The sequence below is a fragment of the Cydia pomonella genome, chromosome 1 (genome assembly GCF_033807575.1).
Source record: "Cydia pomonella isolate Wapato2018A chromosome 1, ilCydPomo1, whole genome shotgun sequence".
NCBI lineage: Eukaryota > Metazoa > Arthropoda > Insecta > Lepidoptera > Tortricidae > Cydia > Cydia pomonella.
In genome coordinates, this window is record NC_084703.1 from 39,063,305 (window position 1) to 39,085,414 (window position 22,110).

General features: G+C 35.4%; 1 protein-coding gene across 2 annotated transcripts in view; it reads left to right on the forward strand.

The window, feature by feature from the left end:
- The window catches only part of LOC133522728 (gamma-aminobutyric acid type B receptor subunit 1), a 179,208-nt gene that overhangs the window by 31,491 nt on the left and 125,607 nt on the right, over nt 1-22,110 (forward strand). The window lies entirely within an intron of this gene.

A 22,110-nucleotide genomic window follows, 5' to 3' on the forward strand; every position in this document is an offset into this window, starting at 1 on the left:
GAAAAGTTTATTTTCAACACACTTGCTCAAAACGACGTTTTTGTTCCACTGATTTTTGGCTCATAATCCTCATGTAGTATATTATAACACTCGTGCTTTTTCATTATATTATCCGATCGAGTTAAGAAGGTAACTGATTGCTAATAATATGTATAGAAATGGAGCCTTCTTAATTTGGTCGAGTAATATATTTTTTTTACCACCTATTAGGTGTTTCAAATGATAGTTCAAGGAGGTTTTATAATAAACCCGCGGGGGCAACTTGTGGCGAGCTGACGGTGAGTGGCGACACCGCGGACCCCTATTCCAGAGGGCCCTTTTATTAGGCCCTCGCCTCTGCGCTTGCCTTCACCGGCCGGCCAGAGTGGAGTCGCAAGAGCGGGACCTATGCTCCAGGTTGGAAGTGTAAAATGTCATAACGCTGGCGGCTTGCTGAACGGATTACCGGGATCTGGCTTCCGCAGACTCACCTCTCGACAACCTCACAGTCGCTCTAAAGTGTTGCCCTATTGTCGCACTGTGCGTGCGGTCATTGTGGGGCCCACTCAATGAGTTGGCGAGTCACCGCCTGTCTTACACAATTCCGAGACTGATTGTCACGGCAGGTGTCCGATAGTCTCCTCCCATAGCCTATTATCCAGGTCATCCAACTTTCAAATCAATAGCCTTATGACCTTAGATCCTATTGCAGTGCAGCACAAAAGTGCTGCACTGCAATAGTCTTTGCACCTGGCGGGGACCATCTCCGGATGTATCATATTGTGCGCTCGGAGATGGTATCCGCCACGTGTATCCCTTGCTTGTAGATTAATTTGTCTAAAAGGGACTCTGCGCTGTTGGCTTCGGCCCCACGCATGCCTCCCAAAGGTCCGTGACCCCATGGTCCCGAGATATGGTAAGACAGACAAATAATAAATAATAATAATAAAATGTTTTATTGCAGGCATAAAAAAACTCATACATGTCTTAAAAAACTAACTATAAACTAGCTTAACTTTAACAAAAATGAAAATAATGAGTATTAAACAAAATTCAATACTATTATTTCCGGTTCTCGCTCTGATGGACAGATAGCCAATGCCTAAAAACATGACTATTTGGGTTCTCACTTATCGTTCTCACAATTTCGTTTTTTGAGCTTCTAATAGCTTCCCAAAAGGAGGCTACCCTGGCTCTGAGGATCGCGAAGAAGTCAGGTACTCTGGCCGTCGCAAACATGTCTGATGCACTACAGTATCTAATAGGCTTACGCATCAGGATACGATATGCATCATTATATTGTAACCTGATGCTACTGTACGTCCGCGTCGTGTACCTAGTCCATAACTGGCACGATTTTGACCTCGTCTGAGCAACGACCGAATTTACGCGCCAGAATATTGCAACGAACGGACAGAGCCCTTCTCTCTCTTTCGATATCTGCGTCATCGTTTAAGGTCTCCGTCACAATATGACCAAGATATTTGACCGATGTTGCAGTCCCAACTGGTTGTCCATTCAAAAACACTCGTGGGACTCTGTCCGGACTCTTTCCACATCTAAAAACCAGCAGTTCAGATTTGTTCACGTTATACACCAATCCGTGATTAGCTGCATATCGCTCACAAATCGCTAGTAGGTCACTGATATCATGGATCGAGGGGCTGAGAAGCACCATATCATCGGCATAGCTAAGGTTATTTAAGCAAACATTACCTATGTGAGAGCCTATTCTGGTACTTCTCAGCTCCTCTATCAGGCCGTTGACATAGATGTTGAACAGGTCCGGAGAGGTTACCCCTCCTTGGCCCACGCCACATTCTTTTTTCACACCGTTTTTATCACACCGCTTTTATCATACCAAACATGATTTATGGATTAAATTAGGTATCTCGTAAATTTCATTAATAAACAAAGATAACATTTTACCGATTTGATCTCCATCCGTCGAATAGAAATACGAAAATATTAGCTTTTTTACATTCTTTTAATGTCGATTTCGTTCGCGCCTTTGCCTTGCGGGCGCATTGGAATCGTGCGTAAAAAAAAATAACGCGCCAGCGATTTTCCGTATTTGTCATGAAATCGTTTTTCATGTTTTTCGTTTATATATTGACGAAAATGACATTTTCAAGCATTGAAAATGAAGAACACATAAAATTGACGCTGCCAGTAATACTAATAGAGGCAAGAGCCGAGAACGATAGCCTTTTACCATCAAAATCGGGTGATAAATAATTGGCGGCATATGAATCGCCTCGTGTGTAGTGACCAACTTAGCACACTTGTATCATAATGTACTATTATTACATTGTACATTTATATTATCTTGATATCTACAATATTAGTGTGATATTTCATAAGATTTTCAGTGAGTAGTGATAACAAATGTGATTATGTTTACCCGAATATTTGTTAATTAGTCTGTCGCTACTCGCGAAAATGACTCTTCCTTCGTACCCGCCAATTCTAATCATGAGAAAGTATAAATATAACGTACCATGGAGTGGAAGATTCATTCTCGCTATGGCGCTTGAACCAGTAACATTTAGTACGAAGGCTACTGTTTGTTAAGTTAAGATTGTTGAAGAGTGTTAAAGTAAGAACTTGGAGTAAATAAAAGTAATTGTTTGTACCAAGGACTTTGATTCATCACATTAGTTTAACAACCTAAAAATACATGTGTAATAATCCCTAGTTTTTTTCTCGGTGTGTGTCAACATGACAGCACGAGTGTTGCCGTGTTGTTTGTAACAAAGTGGTTTCACACGAATGTATGTGGTCGCCACAAGTCCATCGCATTTATAAAAAGAGCACGTAAAACTTCACGTTCGATGCCGGGTTTTTATTTGACTCGCATTAATAAGTTTTGGTATATATTTTTCATTAAACAATGTTTCATCAACAGTTTGAGATTGCATGCATACCTAAAATTATATTTGTCTAACCCGTAATTATTAATTCTGTAGGTCACATTGGTGTATGGTGGCTGATATTAAATTTGTAAGGACTGATGAATAATAAGAGCGGAAAGAGCCTGCCTGTGCACGTCATCAATTAAGCCACTTGACTAGCCAGTCTTCCAAATTAATTCTTTTACGAGATAAACATATGTTTGACATAGATACAGTTAACATCTATAAAAATAATATTTATAATGCAATCTATTACAACTTTATAAAAAAAGTACATTGTTGCTGAGCATTTCAATGAAATAATAATCAAAAAAACAGTAAAATACTTAATTTATTTTACCTGCTGTGAATATCAAGTAACTAACACACTTATGTAATAAACAAAGCTAGAAATTCTTGCAAGTTGATTTTAGCCTACTTCTAATAGTCGTGTCGTTTTGTAACTGCATGCCCTGTATATTAATGATATAATAATCTGGTATGGAGATAGGTGTGTTCTTCCTTTTCTCTTTTTTCAGTTTTATGAATTACCTATATAACATTTGAAATTTAATTATGAATTTTAATCTAGATTTATAAAATAAATATGTATTTTATTTTCACTTAATTACTTAGACAAAATGAAAACATTTATTATAAAATAAAGTATATACAAACTACATTTAAGTTACAAGAATTATAACTATTTATAAAATAAACTAATATAACTAAACCTAACTAAAAAAATAAAATAACTAAAATCTACCCTCCAACCCTTGGCCTCTTGGCAGAGTGCCCATCACGCAGGCAGCATTCCTGCGCTGTATCGCAATAGCGAGTCTTTGCGCGAGAAAGCTGCCCGCGCGAGGGTCTCCTGTTGCCTCCCTTAATCGCTTCCCGAGCTCCTTGTGGAGCCATCGCGCACCTTTGCCCCACGGCCCGAGTGTCTCGACGTCTTCATGTACCTATACTAAAATTTGGCCTGGATTCTATTATTGGTAGTTTCTATTAGTAGTAGACTGAAAATCTGGGCCCGTTCCTTTTGATGTGTGACAATTGTTTTTATATACGAGTACATAATTTTTTGTGCGACAATGGATGGTTCTAATTTGATTTCTTATTGTCTATGAGGAATTTGTGGCTAAAGCCAATATAAAGAGTAGATGGTCCTCTTTATATTGGCTTACTATTGGCATTGGGGTACATAATTTTTTGTGCGACAATGGATGGTTCTAATTTGATTTCTTATTGTCTATGAGGAATTTGTGGCTAAAGCCAATATAAAGAGGACCATCTATCCGGTGAGACCGTCTACAGACATGCTCTTACGACGCGTCTCTTTCGTTTGTACACATATTTACTACACTTACAAAAGGTTCTTAGAGCAGATGGAGCGAATTTCTTCTTCTGACCGTGTTTAAGCGACGTACGTATACAAATACGAAAGTTGTTGTATGACCGTCTTCCCAACCAAAAATGTTATATGCCAGTTTTCACCAGATTCAGATTCCAGAATAAATCTTATATTCCAGGAATGTGACGTTCGGATGAAGCCTGTAGCACAGAGGCGTATTTTAATATTTGGCGCCCCGGGCCAATTATATTCGCCGCACCATTAAGTGATCCTAATGTATTTCATTTAACGAAAAAAAACCCTGTTTTGCAGTTCTTTGGAGCCTGTCGCCCAGGGTCATGGTCCCTTTGGCCCTATAGTAAATACGCCCCTGGCAGCAGCGTTACTGTTGCGACGTTACTGCTGTGGCATTGACGCGGGCGATATCACTTGATGTCACTCATTTACCTAAATAAAATTAGTGACGGATTGAACGACACAATACCTTAGCGACAAAAATGCGGCAACAAAAGCAACGCAATTTATGAAGGAAATTGACAGTGACGTCTCCCATTCATAACATTTACCTTGCTTGCTGCCAATATTATGTTACCTTTCCCAAATCACCATTTGAAAAACTTCGACTGAAAGTTTAACGGGCTACATACATATTTATATGGATATCATCAGTAAAAATTTAAATTATCGCAAATGTCATGGGTTCTCATTGAGTTATACCATAGTACCTACTTTATAGGTATGCCTTACCTCTTTATAACTTACACTTTTTAAAAACAGGTTTTGCTTCTGTTACAAATTACTAAAAGCTTTCATGAAACGGGGCTTCTAGCATCAATCCCTGAATAGGTGTCTACCGTAAATGATTATCATAACCTTCTCGAATATCAATAAACATCGCTGACAAGCTACCTACATGTTATTGACTAACGATGCCTCAAAGCGTCTTTGAGGTATGTTTACAGTTGACCTACTGTTATTATACTAACAACACTTCCCATAGGCAGTTATGAATTAGGAGGGTCACGTTTTAGTTTTCCTTGTATAATTTAGTAGCTCTACCCAGTGTCCCTTTTCATGAATACTTAAAACTTATCACTAAGTCATATATTCACATTTGATAGCTTTGCACCGTGGCCACTTTGGGAGTTAATATAAAATAAATAAATATGTTTTATACATCACTTTGTTATTTTTTCTCAATTACATTAGTGGTTTTAAGATCCTGGTCTCATGGCTATTAATTTATTATTAGTATTAAATATTAAGATATTACATGAAGTATGATTTAGCAAAGGTTAAAAATATTAGAGAATATATATATATTGTCCCGTAATGCATAAGATTTGGTTTAGTAAAACATTGGGGACAATATTTCTAGGCAAGCGATAAACATATTTATATATTATTGATACATACATGACATGATACATAGATAATATCAATAACTAACCAACAATTTTTTGTGATAAGCTCACAAATAAATGCCCTTCTGGTGTTCGAACCCGGGATCTCTTGCTTCGTAGAAAGGGAAACTTCCGGGAGGCCGTTATAAAAATAAATTCTGAATAAACCAATTTAATTCCTATTTTATAAAGCGTATTTTTTAAATCTTAAATATTTGGTAACCAAAAAGGAAATTATAATAAATCTTCAATATGTAAAACCTTTTTTGAAAGTAATTTTAGATCGATATATCTTTTTTTGGAGCCATAGAAACATTTCTATTCAAAATATTGAAGCATTAAAACTGAAGAACATTGGTTTTAAAATACCCTTCCAACAAAACGTAAATTATTTGCATAAAATAGTGTACAGTAAGATGGTCAATAGATACAATTAGGTTCAACTATTTGCCTTAAAAGGCGTCCAAATATTAACAACTATCTAAGTATACATACATATGTACTATTAATCTATACTTAAACGAATATTCTAACTTTACAATTGCATAATATAAACTTAACTCATTGGCCTTTGCATCTATTGCAAACGATTTATGGTGTAACACCGAAGAAACACCGTTATAACTGCCACCTCCCGTGTTGTTATCCATGCAGTGAAGCCGACGTGGGCGGAATGACCTCTCCACGGACACATACACACGCAGGGATGACCAGCACCTGCATTACCCTCTCGGCTTCACTACTGTCTTAACCCACAGGAAAGTGGAGCTAATACGTGTGGAGGCAGGTCGGCTGCAAGAATCTGCCGCTTATTTCAGGTATCCTAAGCCTACTACCCTTATACACATATAGGTAGGCCCTACTCGCGCCTTACGGTAACTCCATTATGGGTTTTATTTTGGAGTATCCTTCTTCTATATGGATTGCAAGCCAATGCTAAGAGGTCTATCTCCCCTGTGACGAAAGAGCTGTTTTCTTCGTTTGTGGACTTAGTCGCCTCGTACGCCCCTTGTCCTATGTGAGGGTTGGCGCTATTCTAAAGCCGGCCACCACACGACAGAAACAACTACGTTACAAACGAAACAAATGAAATGATTAATTAATCAAATGAATTGATTAATGTAAGTATATTCCTGGATACAATATAATGCCTGAAACATATCGTTTATTCACAAAGTACCGGTCAATTATGTGCTTGTGAATTGAAAGCAAACTAATTAATGAAGGTGGAATATTAATGAAAACTAATATTCCTCTAAATGTGCATAAATTCTACGAGTTAGACTGACTCAACACATGAAATATCTTTACTCGACTGCTGCAGTGATAATTAACGCATTCACTGCTAGCGTGAGCTACACGCTAGAAGCGTAGCCAATGACACGGGAAAACCGTAACATGTAGCGAAAAGCGTCTACGAAAAGAGAACCCTCCTAGCGGGTCGCTGGCAATTAAGGTGTTAATATTCTTGTTTATTCCTCTTACACACTCTTCAAGTTTTCAACCTAAACCGACACGTTAATAAAACAATAATAATTCACTAATCCTTATAATTGTTCAATTGTTTTAGACCAAACTAAGGGCGTCCGCTAGATGGCGCGGCGCGGGTGCACATGCCGCGTAGCTAACATGAAAATCGGTTACTATCCGTAGTGATCAAAACTCAACTGTCACTGTGGCACTAATATGGAAGAGTGATAGAGAGACACAAAGCGTTTCGTTGTCGTAGCGATAGTGATTGTCACTTTGGCTAGGTCGGCTGAGCGGACACACATAGGCCTGTCCCATTCTAGGTAAAATCTGTCGCCCGCTCCGTGCAACCGCGTCAACTAGCTGACGCCAGAACACTGCAGATCAATAATATGACAACAACTTAAAAAAATACTTATAGAAATGTTTCTTAGCTATTACAAAACGTCACGCATAGTATCTGTACCTATTGTCGGTTTGTATGAAGGGTAGAAAAATGACAATAATCGCTCATGGGAGATCTGTTGCTAAAATGTCCAGCTGGCAGCTGTAAATAATAGTTCGATATCTCTCCGGTGGCGCTAGGGTAGCACAAGGACATGACATGAACTTAGACGTTATTGACGGCGTGAAGTGTCAGTTATTTGCATTTATTTATCAAAGTAAACATTTTTTCGCGATATATTGTGGCGCCACCTATTTATGGTTTTTTGATGGACACTTTTCATACACATACATTGTTCTCTACCCTCCATATTGGATTGCTTTAGATATTCGTTGAGTTTTGTGATAAATGTGTATGAAAATATATGGTGGCACTTCATAAAAGCGGAATGCTGGAATAAATTTTCTGCATGCTGAGTAATTTTACGCTAATAAAAATCAGCAGGAGGCAATTCAAGCTGAAAAACGAGAATATTTACAATATTTGAAGTTGATGACGGGTAAGTGGAATAAAATTTCTTAATACTTGCACCATATTTAGAAAATATATTATTGGATCAGACCAAGACTAGCAAATTGACTACACCTACCTATAATAGATTTAGACACACTAAATATTTTGAATTTCCGCATTGCCTGCCTGTTTAAATACGTGCCTGTAGAAAAGTGAATGGTTATTAATTAATGTTATATGAGTAGATATGCTTCATTCGTAAACTAGGCTGCAAAACATAGTGTTGTGCTCTTAAGCAACTCAGAAGTGAACTCGACCGAGTCTTGCACAACGCTGTTCATTAAACTTTTGAGTTATTATTGGTTTTTAAGTCTAATTTTCGCGCATTTCTTGAGGAAGTTACGATACTTAGGTCACGGCCAGAGTAGGATTTGCCAATTTTCATTCATTCTGCGGGCTCACAGAAGTAGTCAATAATCCTCTCGCATCGTATTTTCACGTAAACGTACGAACATGTTATGCTATTTTAGTCAGGCTCAGTACAAAAAGTACTGAGGTAGCATGACAGATATGAACGTTTCCGAGAAAATACAATTAGATTATATTCACTAAATATGCACCTATTTATTCAATTTACCGTTAGGCCGTTGTACACAATGTTGCGAATTTCACAAAAATTTGACGTCATCATATGCCACAATCTCTCAATATTTTTTATCAGCATTATTATAATTTATATTAATATTGACATCTATTATTGGAAATAAATTTATAATCAGCATAATGTACAGCTCACATTTTCCACGGAAAATATGGTAGAATAATTCACAATAAGTATTCAGTCATAATTGGTAAACAGAATAATTGTTTGATATAGTATAGTAAAAAGAAATTCTTTAAATTTTATATTATTTGAATTATTTCACACTGTGGTCTATTTGGATACATAGGGAGCATATTGTCGGTATGTATCGTTTTGTCAGATACTGTCTTATTTCAAGTATAAAAAGAGATAATCACACTGTCTTTGTCTTATGCTAGTTCCCAAAAGAAAGGGATGAGTATAATTTTTGTTTGTTCAACTATACATAAAGCTAAATTTTGAAAACAAATTGTATGAAAAACCTTGTCCAGACGGACTAGTAGCAGTTGCTAAGGACACAAACGATAGCCCTTGAGATTAGTCAAAAATAAGAAGGTGCCTCCTCATGTGAAAGAAAGTATGCTTAATAGTTATATGTTTTTATTAAATGCGATATAGTTTTATATTTATAACTTGCGACTGAAACGAAGGTTATAATTGTTAATGTTATCTTCATAGCTTTGTTCACCGAAACGAGCAGAAATTGTAAACTACTTAGTAATATTAAAGTGGTTACGGCACACTCAAGTGGCAATAGCACAATACCAGCGAGCGGTGAATATCGGTGATTGTCCGCTTCAGCACTCACTTAATCTACTTGAACACTGCTCTTAATGATGACTCACTAGACCGGGCCAGCCGGCCTAGCCAAGGTGACAATCGCTATCGCTTCGACATCGAATCGCTTTGTGTCTCTCTATCCGTCTTCCATATTAGTGTGACAGTGACAGTTGCTTTTCGATCGCTACGGAGGGTAAGCGAATTACACGTTGGCTACGCGGCCAGGGCCGAGTCGGAGCTACCGGCGCTTCGTTTTCTATGCAAAGCACCACGTGATCACCGATAATTCTTTAATCCGTGACTCCGATGAGCACAGATAAATACAGTACAGTCAGCATCAATAGTAGCGAATGAAATAATACCCCAAAAGTATCTGCTACCCTGGATTTCTATTCCAAGTTCCAAGAGATATATCTGTCTTATTGTTTCACATACAGGGTCGTATATCTTCTTGTTAAGCTATTAGAGAATGGTAGATACTTTTGACGCGTAGTCAGAGTTACTTTTGATGCTGACTGGACGAGTGTATCCGTGTATTTGCTTTACTTTGTATGCCTCACCTAAATATAGCACTTTCCACATCAAAAAGTAGACTGCCATGAATATTGCCAGGATAAAGCGATTGCCTAAGTGCGTGATGTGAATTGCAATACTCTATTACTACAGCCGATAAGCCGTTCTGAAAAATTGCCTATTTTCAAATAGCATTTCCACACGGTAGCCAGCTAGTTATTCTTCTGAAAGCCATTTTTTGGCGCAAAGTTATGCTCGTTTTCATTTTTGCTTGGATGGTGCAAACTTTTACGAAAATTTTATGACCAGTGCGACGCCAATTTTGTTAACTGGCGAGAGGTTCAAGAATTATTTTGCCCTGAATATACGTGTGAAATGTAAGTATATATCTACATAATAAGAAAAAAACTTCGTCATTCAGAGGGACATTTTGTTGTGTTGTTTTATTTACACGAAAAATAATATTTTTTTTTTGAATTACTTTAGATTAGAATTAGTCATTACCCAATAAAAAATGTTACTCGTATTGTTTATTAATGTTTACATTATTTTTAGTGTAAATTACCAAGCATTTTTATAAATAAACAATTATATATATATTACCATTATTAAGAATCATTGAGGTCTTACAACGTTGTTTTAAAAAAAACGTCATAATGACGTCTCTAGCATCAAATTTCCGCTTCGCCTTTTTGCTCTCTGCCAATGTTCATGACTAACTGGTCAACGTAAAAATTGGACTCGTTTTTTTGCATTGTAATGGTCTATAATATTATGAAAATTGGTAGTTAAGAATACATATGTGAAGTTGTAGTCTCCATGACATAAAATACTTATATTTGAAACGATGTTTAATGTGTAATCCATCAAAACAAATAAACCGATTGAATAATAACCAAAACTATAAACTTACTTATACAGGTAAAGTAACATTGTAAAATGTAACCTTGCCGTTATACTTGATTGTTATCTGATTGCAGTTATACGGTCCGACCCGCGGTTTCTCGACTTTTCGTTCAAAGTACCTACGCGACCTTCAAACTTGCTTCGTTATTTCAGATTTGTAGGAAAAAGTATCAAGCAAACGAGGTCAAGGTATTAGAAAGAAAGTGTTCTTCGCATAGTCCAAAACGCTGATAAATGGAAACGTATTTAGTCTGCCGCCGAATATAGAGCAGCATTCGAATATTTACCGACTGATCAATGCGGATAATGTCTTAAAATGTTCTTGACGCTCGTGAAAGATATTTACTTATTCATTGCTAAGCTACTGACGATACAGTTTTCCTTTGATGTATCGAAATTCTTTGTATAAGCGTAAGAGCGTGTGTTCGATGTAAGATTCTATATTCGCGTAGTCTGGCTGCGAGGGCCCGTCTTTAGCGGTCATGCACACTATAACATACGTTATGCCTACACATAGGCACACAAACAAATATTACTCCTACACGGTGTAAATTATAACGTGCTGTCGGCGGAGAAAAACAACCGGCATCAAGTCCGTCTTTTTGCGTATATTCTATCGTTTTTTAGTAATACTCATTTATTAAATGAATAAATAAACACAGAAAACATGTGTCTTACATGATACTTCACATTTACAATTTTACATATGTAGGCAAATACAAACAAATTTTAAGAAGTAGAAAGTTTAAACATATCTATTAGGATCGAGCAAAATAATAGGTTTTGGTGTATATTTATTGTATGATATCACATCACAATAGGCGCATAGCCTTAAGTCATACTAAAAAAATGTTTTGACCCAGTATCGACAAAGTGCGCACCAATAAACATAAACGAGATGCCACTAACGTGTCTCACTGTGATTTATTTCGTAGCCCGTAGCGCTACACGCTGCAGCGTAGCGCGTAGCAGGTATATTTCGCTTTAAACAAAAACTTTTCATAGCATGCTGCCGGGATTATTTTTCACTTTGCATCGAAATCTCTTCAGAAGTATATATAGATTGATAAAATTATATGAAAAATGAATAATAAATGGTTATCATACCTAAACACTTGGGTACAGTTAACCTAGATTTGTCATAAAAAAATATTTAGGATGACTTACGCTAGAGCGGGCCGGAGCGTCCGACACGTCATTTTCTATGACGGCTGATTAGTGATCACGTGGTGCTTCCATAGAAAACGTAGCGCCGGAAAACGTTTTGACACGGACATATCCAATTCATATCGTATTATTTAGGAATTTTTTGAGGTATCTTAAAGTTCAAATCAGGCCGATAGTAGTTTAACTCGGACTAGAAATAGCAGCATGTCTCGCGCCTGCAGCTATTCACGTCGCAACCATTGGTACTGCCATTTGCATTAGTATTTTTCGTAACTAAGAAAATACTCGTAGAAATTTTATTTTTTAAATAATATCTATAACATAACTAGAATTTATCGTTAGTTTGTGTTTTATATATGGCTGTAGTACTTAAGTTGTAATAATAATTCACTTAGTCTTCATTATAAGCCTTGTAGGATTCGATGGCGTCTTTAAACATTGACTTTAAAAAGGTAGAAAGTTAAATAGATTGAAACCATACGTAATATGGCCAGGGCCAGATCTAGGGAAGGGTAACCGGGGCTACAGCCCCGGGGCCTCCACAAAAGAGGGGCCCCGACGATAGAGACTTAGGAAAATTTACCATTTTATTTGGAAAATAATTTGGGGTCAGGGGGCCTCCACTCCTTTATTGCCCGAGGCCTCCAGACCTCTAAATCCGGCATTGAATATGGCAAACATAAACTAAATTTGAAATATATGTAGTATTCCTAATCTTGTAACAAAAAAGAAGTTAACTTTTATTTCACGACGAGTTCATTTTGTTCTTTAAACTTTTGAATTTTTTGTATTCTGAATATAGAAATCGTACCGCTTTTGACCAATATATTTATTTTAATCGATTCCTTAAATTATCAACTCTTGTTTAATCAGCCCAGAGTATTTGCGGTTCTTAGAAATGACATAATCACTGTAGGTATATTTAAGGAAATCACTCCTATTAATGAAAACAAAACAATAACAGGTACAATTAAATCACAAACCAGAATTGCAAGGAGAAACAACCGAAAATCAACCGCGCGTAATCTGTCCCGTGTCATAGCTGTCATTCAATCTACCTGAGGGGTCTACCCAAGGCAAAGATCGCCTCACTCAATACACCGTGTTTTTCTTGATTTGCATTAATTTCAAGGGTGAGCTTAAATTAAGTAACTTTCTCAAAGACACCGGTATTCTAATTAACTCAATTTCGGAGATAATCAATAATTCATTTTATCTTATAATGCCCTTACGAGCGTGTACACTTGCCTTAGGGCCTGTTTACATATTGATTAGTGTTCAGTACAGGTTCATACATTTGCTACTAAACGTAAAGTACTATCTCGGATGATCGATGTTCGAAATGACATTGATATGTCACAGTTTACAATTGTTTGGTTGAGTTAAATGTAATGTCCGTGTTACAACAACGCTATATGCAACATTTAGTTACGCTTTATAAAAATAAAAATAATTATCAAATAAGAAACATTTTTTTTGGCAAATTAACCATGCCATTTAGTTTCCTTAAACGTACTTACCGATACCCCGAAGTTAACGGAATTCAATAAAAATACGCTGTATAAAGTAAATAAATAAATATGGGACAGACACCAAGTACATACCCAAATCGACCAAGTCCCACAGTCAGCCCTACGAGTATAAGGCTCCTGTTTTTGATATTAGACGTAGACGACTATAGATAATACAAAAGGAATATAGAAAGACATGACTACACATATAATTAGGAAAAAAGAAGTTAAAAACACTTAAAGAATACTAAAGACAACATTATGTATAAATAATATTAACTTAAAAATACTTACGAAAAAGGACTTTCTAAATATTGCCCCCGGGGCAAGGTGCCCATTACATAGGCGGTGATTTTAGATTAATAAGTTTTTCTATTGTACCTTCAATGGAAGATAAATTAATTCCAATGTAATTTGTGTACTTTTTCTTTAAATGAGAACTTTAAATGGTTATTCCCGATCACGATTCTCAAATTTTATTATACATTTGTCACGAAGTAAGTATATTAATGAACTAACGAATGTAGAAGATTTGAAACATATACTGCTACTATTTTTAACTTCATTTATTTAACATACACGCTCCGTGAACAGTTTTATGAAAGCGTGAGTAAATTAATTAGTTAATGTGCCAATCGATCATTTGCACTTGACCTTTGTACACAAACCCTGCTGGTCGCCATTATTCGATTTAAATTTACATGTATTACACACATAATTTAAACCTTTTTCTTTTGTTATAAAATAATAATGTCATAGTTTTAGAGATGAAACTAATTTCATTGTTATCGGTGGTCTTAAGTGTAAGTTATAGCGGTGTGTAACGATCTTTTAAATTACATATACCTACGTGTATACTAATAGTATGGTCGTACCTATAGAAGTCCAAGTAAGTACGTATACCATCCAAGCAATTGGCATAGTTCTCGGACTCATTAGGAAATATTCTCAGAATCTAAAGTAAGTTTCCAATTTTAATGTTTCTCACAAGAAATTCAGATTTAATATTATGTGAAAATTTACGTTTTTTTTTTCAACTTTTTCTCACCACATCTGTAAACATATTTGACGAAACAATGAAATTTACAAAATTTATATGGAATGTTACATACATTTTTTTTTTCAACATTTCGTCAACACATCTGTACATCAATAATGACCAAGGTAAATATAAGAGCAAAGTTTTATTCTGGTGCTAGTTATTTACCTCCTGTTTTGGATTGCTTCACATGCATTATTTTCTTATTTCAAAGGTATAAATTGGCAACTATAATTTTATTGGACCGTACTAATGACATCGCCCAGCAACAATTACTTTGAATATAAAATCAGCGGTAAAAAGCCAGAATTTCCTAACGAAGCATGGAACCGGAACTAATCAAAAATGTTTAATATAATGACTGTAGCAAGTGCTTACACTGACAGCCCTTTTGTTATCTGTTCCATGCCTGTAAAACAGTGTATAAAAGTTAATTATTGTTTTAAGATTACGATATAGGAGGCAACAACATTTCGTCTCACACCGCTGGTGAATTATTTTTTCTAGTTGCTCGTATTTACAAAAGGATAGGATTCATGGTATTGTATTTATACATTTTCGTTATAGTTCTTTATTCAGTCCTATTATGGAAAATTGTAGTTATAAGAACTTTCTTACATTATAGGTATAACCCAAAATTAATTCAAGTTACGAAATAAAGGCGAACAATAAACAATAAAATCATTCTAGAAGCTAAGAAGTTTTCTTAAAAACCTTTTCGGTAACCAGTTTCCGGATATTTTTTTAAACTTGTAACTGGAACTAGATAGGAAATAATAATTACCATTTTGTAGCTAATTACCAAATCTGGTTACGAATTGGGACTAAGTAAATTAATGACCTTAAAGCACGCACAATTTGGCATCGTTCAAGGCGAATGAAAATTATAAAGACGTTATTTGGTCGCCTAGGAAAAACTATTGAGAACCTAATCAAATCATTCTACGTAGGTAAAATATGTAGGTTTTAAGTATTATCATTTTGACATGCGGCTACAGAGCAAAAACCCGCTTATGTTTTTTTAATGTGACTAGAATTATTGAATCTTTAAGATCAATACACTGAATATTCTACATTACGAGAGCAAGTGACTGATCTTGGTCTTGTAATAAAATGAAATTGAATTGAAGTGCTGCAGTTAAGTCGAGCAGATTGGGAAAATGAAAAGGTTTCGGGCTACTGGCGTTTAAGCAATTACTTTTTGTGAGGCTCGAAGCTGAGATAGAATTCGTTAGCAAGGATTGCTGATTTCACTGATCGCCAAAAACGATAACACTGACTCAGAATGGACTAACTGACTGGCTATGGTGTAAGTAAATTATACATATTCCAGTTATTTAATAATTATTATTTTTTGTACAAATATTGTCGTTTGGTAATATTCCAACCTCTATATCAAGGGTAAGGAAATTGTTAACAGATAAAGATCTAATATCGTAAAATTGAACGGAATCGTGCCGAACTGATACCTGCTTTAACATGTTGTAATAATATTTTATTAGTGCAAAGTTTCCTTTACCCCAAGTGACCTTCACATAAACTTGTTTAGATATGATTGGGTGTTTGACATACACTAAGTCGAGGTAACTTTTGCCACAAATCCGTAGAGAGGGTATCGGAGGAGCTAAAGAGAACAGTCCTTATTTAAGCTGACACATAACCCAATTAGTCGTACACCGGCCTCGCACTATCCATTCAACATGAAGTTTATTGTTGCCTAGAGAATAGTTCCCGGTAAACTACTTAAATAATCGCAAAACTTTGCCACCAGGAGGGGAGAGTTTTACAATTGTGATGGAACTCGAACCATTTGGCAGCATTTCATTTCCTAGAAAGGAAAAAATAATGGTACAAAAATACGAGCATCTGAATCGTTTCTGTAGTAGGGACTTCACTTTTCTGGGTGGATTTTCAAAGTATGATTCTTGAGTTTCACAGGCGTTTTATTACTAAACCGGTAATAAAAATACTTCATATTATTCATATACCACATATAAATACAGCAAGGCATAGGAAAATTAACATTGTGGAATTATTAACAAAAAAAAATACAAAATAACTGTTACTGCGCACAGTAAGTCTGTGAGACGTGTCACACTTACGGTTTTCTAGCATAACTGCACATCTGTATGACTTACATAAAAGTACTATGGGTGTGTAATGTTTAATATAATTATAATAAAACTATCATACACTTGTCATAATATCATTTGATATATCACTAGAAGGTATAATGTAATTTTATGATGTATGATTTAATTTAAACCGTAATGGGTATTATGCCTATTTTTATATAATATTTAACTACCTAGTATAAGGACATATATTGTATAATGGCTTTTGTTATATAATATTATTTTATTTATATCACCTTGTACTCGTACCCACCTACGTATTCTTGCAAATAAACGTTTCTATTCTATTCTATTCTATGTTTACATAAACGTAATATTACACAAGACAATATATATTATACAATCAAAAATATATATTTAAACCTAACCTGACCCAATTTGGGAACCTTTTATTTCTATTGAGGCCAAACGAAGTGACCATGTTATCAAAAATAACCTTACGAGTATGTATGTTGTTGATTAGGTAGTACTTATAGTAGTATGCCTTTTATGACGTTATTTAAATGACGATATATCTTACTAGAATGTATTGAAAAGTAATTATATTAGATAAGCGCATCCAATATACATCCTTTGAAATGTAATTAAATTTCGCATAGAATTATGCATTATTTAGGGAACATAATAGTTTATTGAAACGCTGGTTGCCATTACATCTTTGTCACACTTTTAGTCTGAAAACGGCTTCTTCTGAACGGCTTCGGCTGAAACCTGTTAATTTGATTGGCTGAATATACTGATGCCACTTTTGCGACACTATGATTGACTAGGGGAGGATGTGGACGGTCGTAACAATTTTACTTTGATTCCTTATATATTCCTTTGGGTTTATTGTGAATTTAAAGTGAATAACCTATTTGCAGTAAATTTTCCTCAGCGAGTCATTTTCCAATTTGTCTACTATTGTTACAACTGTCCCCATACCGTTGACGGTTGTAACAGTGATACGGGCGATTATAACATATCCAAATGAAACCAAATGCAAGTAATGGCGTTTAAATTCTTTGCCGAAAACATCAAATGCAATTTAAATACCGTACAGTATTATTCTCTTTTAGTTTAAGGTACGTTTTTAGGGTTCCGTAGCCAAATGGCAAAAAACGGAACCCTTATAGATTCGTCATGTCCGTCTGTCTGTCCGATTATGTCACCGCCACTTTTTTCCGAAACTATAAGAGCTATACTGTTCAAACTTGGTAAGTAGATGTATTCTATGAACCGCATTAGGATGTTTACACAAAAATAGAAAAAAAAAACAATAAATTTTGGGGGTTCCCCATACTTAGAACTCAAACTCAAAAAATCTTTTTTCATCAAACCCATACGTGTGGGGTATCTATGGATAGGTCTTTAAAAATGATATTGAGGTTTCTAATATCATTTTTTTCTAATATGAATAGTTTGCGCGAGAGACACTTTCAAAGTGGTAAAATGTGTCCCCCCCCCCCCCCCGTAACTTCTAAAATAACAGAATGAAAAATCTAAAAAAAATATATGATATACATTGCCATGCAAACTTCCACCGAAAATTGGTTTGAACAAGATCTAGTCAGTAGTTTTTTTTCAATACGTCATAAAATTAAAAAAAAAAATTTTTTTCATCAAACCCATACGTGTGGGGTATCTATGGATAGGTCTTCAAAAATGACATTTAGGTTCCTAATATCTTTTTTTTCTAAACTGAATAGTTTGCGCGAGAGACACATCCAAAGTGAAAAAATGTGTCCCCCCCCCCCCCCCCTGTAACTTCTAAAATAACAGAATGAAAAATCTAAAAAAAATATATGATATACATTACCATGCAAACTTCCACCGAAAATTGGTTTGAACGAGATCTAGTAAGTAGTTTTTTTTTAATGCGTCATAAATGGTACGGAACCCTTCATGGGCGAGTCCGACTCGCACTTGGCCGCTTTTTTATACTATAGTATTATTTTAAGTAACCATAACCTCGTAAGTTGTCACCTACGTGTTCAAGTACAAATAAAAATCTAGCTTTAAAATTTTATATAAATAAAAATGCTCCAAATTCATAAACGTAAAAAAGCGCTAGATCTCTACAAGTTATTAAGAAATTCCTGACTTTTTGTTCTATGAAGTCTGTTTGGTGTTCCTAGGAAGAGCTTTAAGCAATACATTTACCACAATGAGGGCGCAACATTGTCGATAATCATGTTTATGGTTAGGCACCGGTCCTCTTTCCCCTTGAAAGCCTCACTTCGTTAGTTGTGTTTAGTCAAAGAAATAAGTGAAAGTAAGTACATCTATAAAATTTCAAGCTGCTTAAATATGAGGTGTGTCATTGACGCGATATATTTTCGTCCTTATAAATCGTCATTTATTGAATTCTTTTTAAAGTACCTAGAACGAGTTCGTTTCAGATTATTTACCATTGAATAGCTCCTGACAACCCTATTTTCGTTCATAGATAACACATACATTATGTATATAGATTAACTGTAGTTAAAAAATAAAAATCATTATCGTCACCTTCCTGGCGACATTTTCCTGGTATTATAAGTTGGGTGTATATATATATATTACACTTGAAAAATACATCCTGAAGATCAGTCGACCATTATCAGGTAGGTACTTAGATACGTTGCTTTATTTTTCGATAATTCTTTTTATTGCTATCTTGGATGGCTTGATGAGATGAGTATTATTACGAGTAGTACGAATATGCTATAGATATTATATGGTGATGTTATTAGACAGAATCGAGATGTAACGAAATGATGAAACTTCCCGCGGGCGTAGGGCACCCGCCCTCCGTGCACGCACATCACGCTTTCGAAATATTGACTTTATCAACACGACCTCATACCGAGACCGAAAATTCATGTACTTGGTTTGAAATCATAATCTGCGAAGTGTTTACCTCCATGACTAAAATAGCGTTGCTCGATAACTGATTAGTTACCGTATATTCAAACTAGATGACGATGTTTTGTAGAGCTTATATCACGCATTCGTCAAGTACGTAAGTAATTTAGTTTACATTGCAGGAAATATATTATTACTTAACTTTCTGTAAGTACCATCTAATAATATAGGCACCGCAGCTCAAGTTTGAGCTATGATGATTTGTATTGAAATATACATTCATTAAAGATTTGTGGTAGCATCCTGTTTAATTATATGACGGGATTATTTCAAATAATAACTGTTTTTATATTTTCCGAAGCACATTAAAGACGACTTGTAGCTGCTTAAGTAGTTCGTGTCATCCACGATGACACGCAGATTTGTCAAATCTAACCTTTAATAACACGACATTACGAGTCAAGGTAGTCGTCTTCGTGAATGACACGATCTATATACCATCTTTGTCTATTTTCTAATTTGTCAGACGAAATTTGCTAAAACTATAATTGAATTATAGATATTTAATATACAAAAGACATCTTATAAACGGGTCTTGTTCGTTGGCCGTCCTTATAGGTATAAAATTGAATCAGGTTGACTCTGCATAGCATTTGCAGATGCAAAGTGTGCCAATGGTATCAATGATGTGAAATTTCTATGAAAATTTTACATTTATAATGCCACTACCTCACTATGTTATATTTAAGTCGGTGAAATGTTAGCTTAGACGCTAATATCTACGTGGCTTATTTTTTGAAGTAGCAACCTGACGAAGCCTGCGTTGCGGATATCTTACACATAAATGGGTTATTTTTAAAGTTTTGCTGCATTATCTTTCAAAAATTTGTTCTACACAGGTCTTAGTCCAACGGTTTTAATCATTGTCTACTTCCTAATATTACCAACTTACGAAGATACTTGCCGTTATGTGTAAGAAAAATGAAAATGGTACAACAGCTACGAACCAACATCGTTTGAAAATTAAAGCCACAAGGGACGCGCTTAAACTCGCAAATTTGATTCATTACTTCGAAAACTTTTACATCAAGCTAATTGCGAGATGATTATTCTCCAAAAAAACCTAATTTTCATGAAAATTACTTTAATAATGTAGACATTGTTTGGGGAAAAATCACTCTTTCCGACTTTATAAAGCAAGTTAAATGGAGCAAGTTAACTGTAGGTATATTTGTATTTAATTAGGGATAAAGCGGTCGATAGCTAAGTGATCATTACGACTGCTTCGGATTAAATAACCATTTGCGCGTTACCAATTTACATTGTTAACATTTACACTTAATTACTAGATGAGGAATAAAATACAACAATGTAATTGTAAATAACTGGCTCCGTTTCTGATCATATAATTATTACGTATTGTCCTCGTTGTGTAGCAGTAAATGTTTTCTTAATGATTACACCGAGTTTGAGGTTTCTAATGTTTAACCGTAAGTAGGAATAAAACAACAATTTATTATTATTTCTCTGTCATATATATATCGCCAATCGATAAGTCCTCAACCACCGAAGATATCACTATTTTTTGTATTAGGGCCTCGTTATAGGAAGAAACACACATTCTGTAAGCATTTCTTTTTCTTCAGAGTTACAGGCGTACATAGGTTACGGAGACCGCTTACCATCAGGCGACCCGTATGCTTGTTTGCCACCCACGTAGTTTAAAAAAGTGTACCTATGACGGTTTTCGAGGTACATCCGCTGACGGTCGAACATACCGGATGAACGTCCAGACAGCGGAGGTGAAGTATGTAATAGGGTTCCGTGTGTGACCCTTCAGATACAACGTTCAAGAGAGACATATCTGATCGTGATTTCAGTTGTGAAATAAAAGAGAAAAAATAACATACCGCCATTTTGTGCGCTCAATATATTTTTACAATTATATGACGACATTATTTTAAATAATAACATTAGAAAGACCTTTGCTGAATACTTTACTGGTTTGTTCATACATACCTATTACTGACCATCTTATAGGTGGGTTTAATCACACCGCAGACGGATACCAGAAAAGCCAAATCTACATAACAAAAAATGTATTAAGTATTACCATAATGAAATTTTCAATTTGCTAGCTTTTAAATAACCTATATTTAAATTTAAATAATTTATAAGTATTCTTTCTATAACAAAAAAAGATTTTTTTAGTAGCTGATTTGAGTGTCATATGTGTGTCAAACTGAAGATCATTTTTTACCACTGTAATAAAAATAAAAACGAGAATCGTGGCTCAACCGAAATCGTTCGTGATAACGCTGCCCTCAAAAATACTCGCTGAATAAATAATGGAACAGCGCGTCTAAACTTTATTGATATTGCTCATGTTTAGAGCACAAAATATTTAACGCGTTGAGCGCCATCTGCTACATAGCCGAGCGACTTTTCGTCCACTCTAATATGGGTCATATTTTTTTTGACTTGAGTGCTGCTCGAAATTCGTTTTCTACCACAAAAGCAACAAACAAAATCATCTAGACTATCAGTAAAGTTATCACTTCAGTCAGTGAGTACAATTTGTTCCTCACCCTT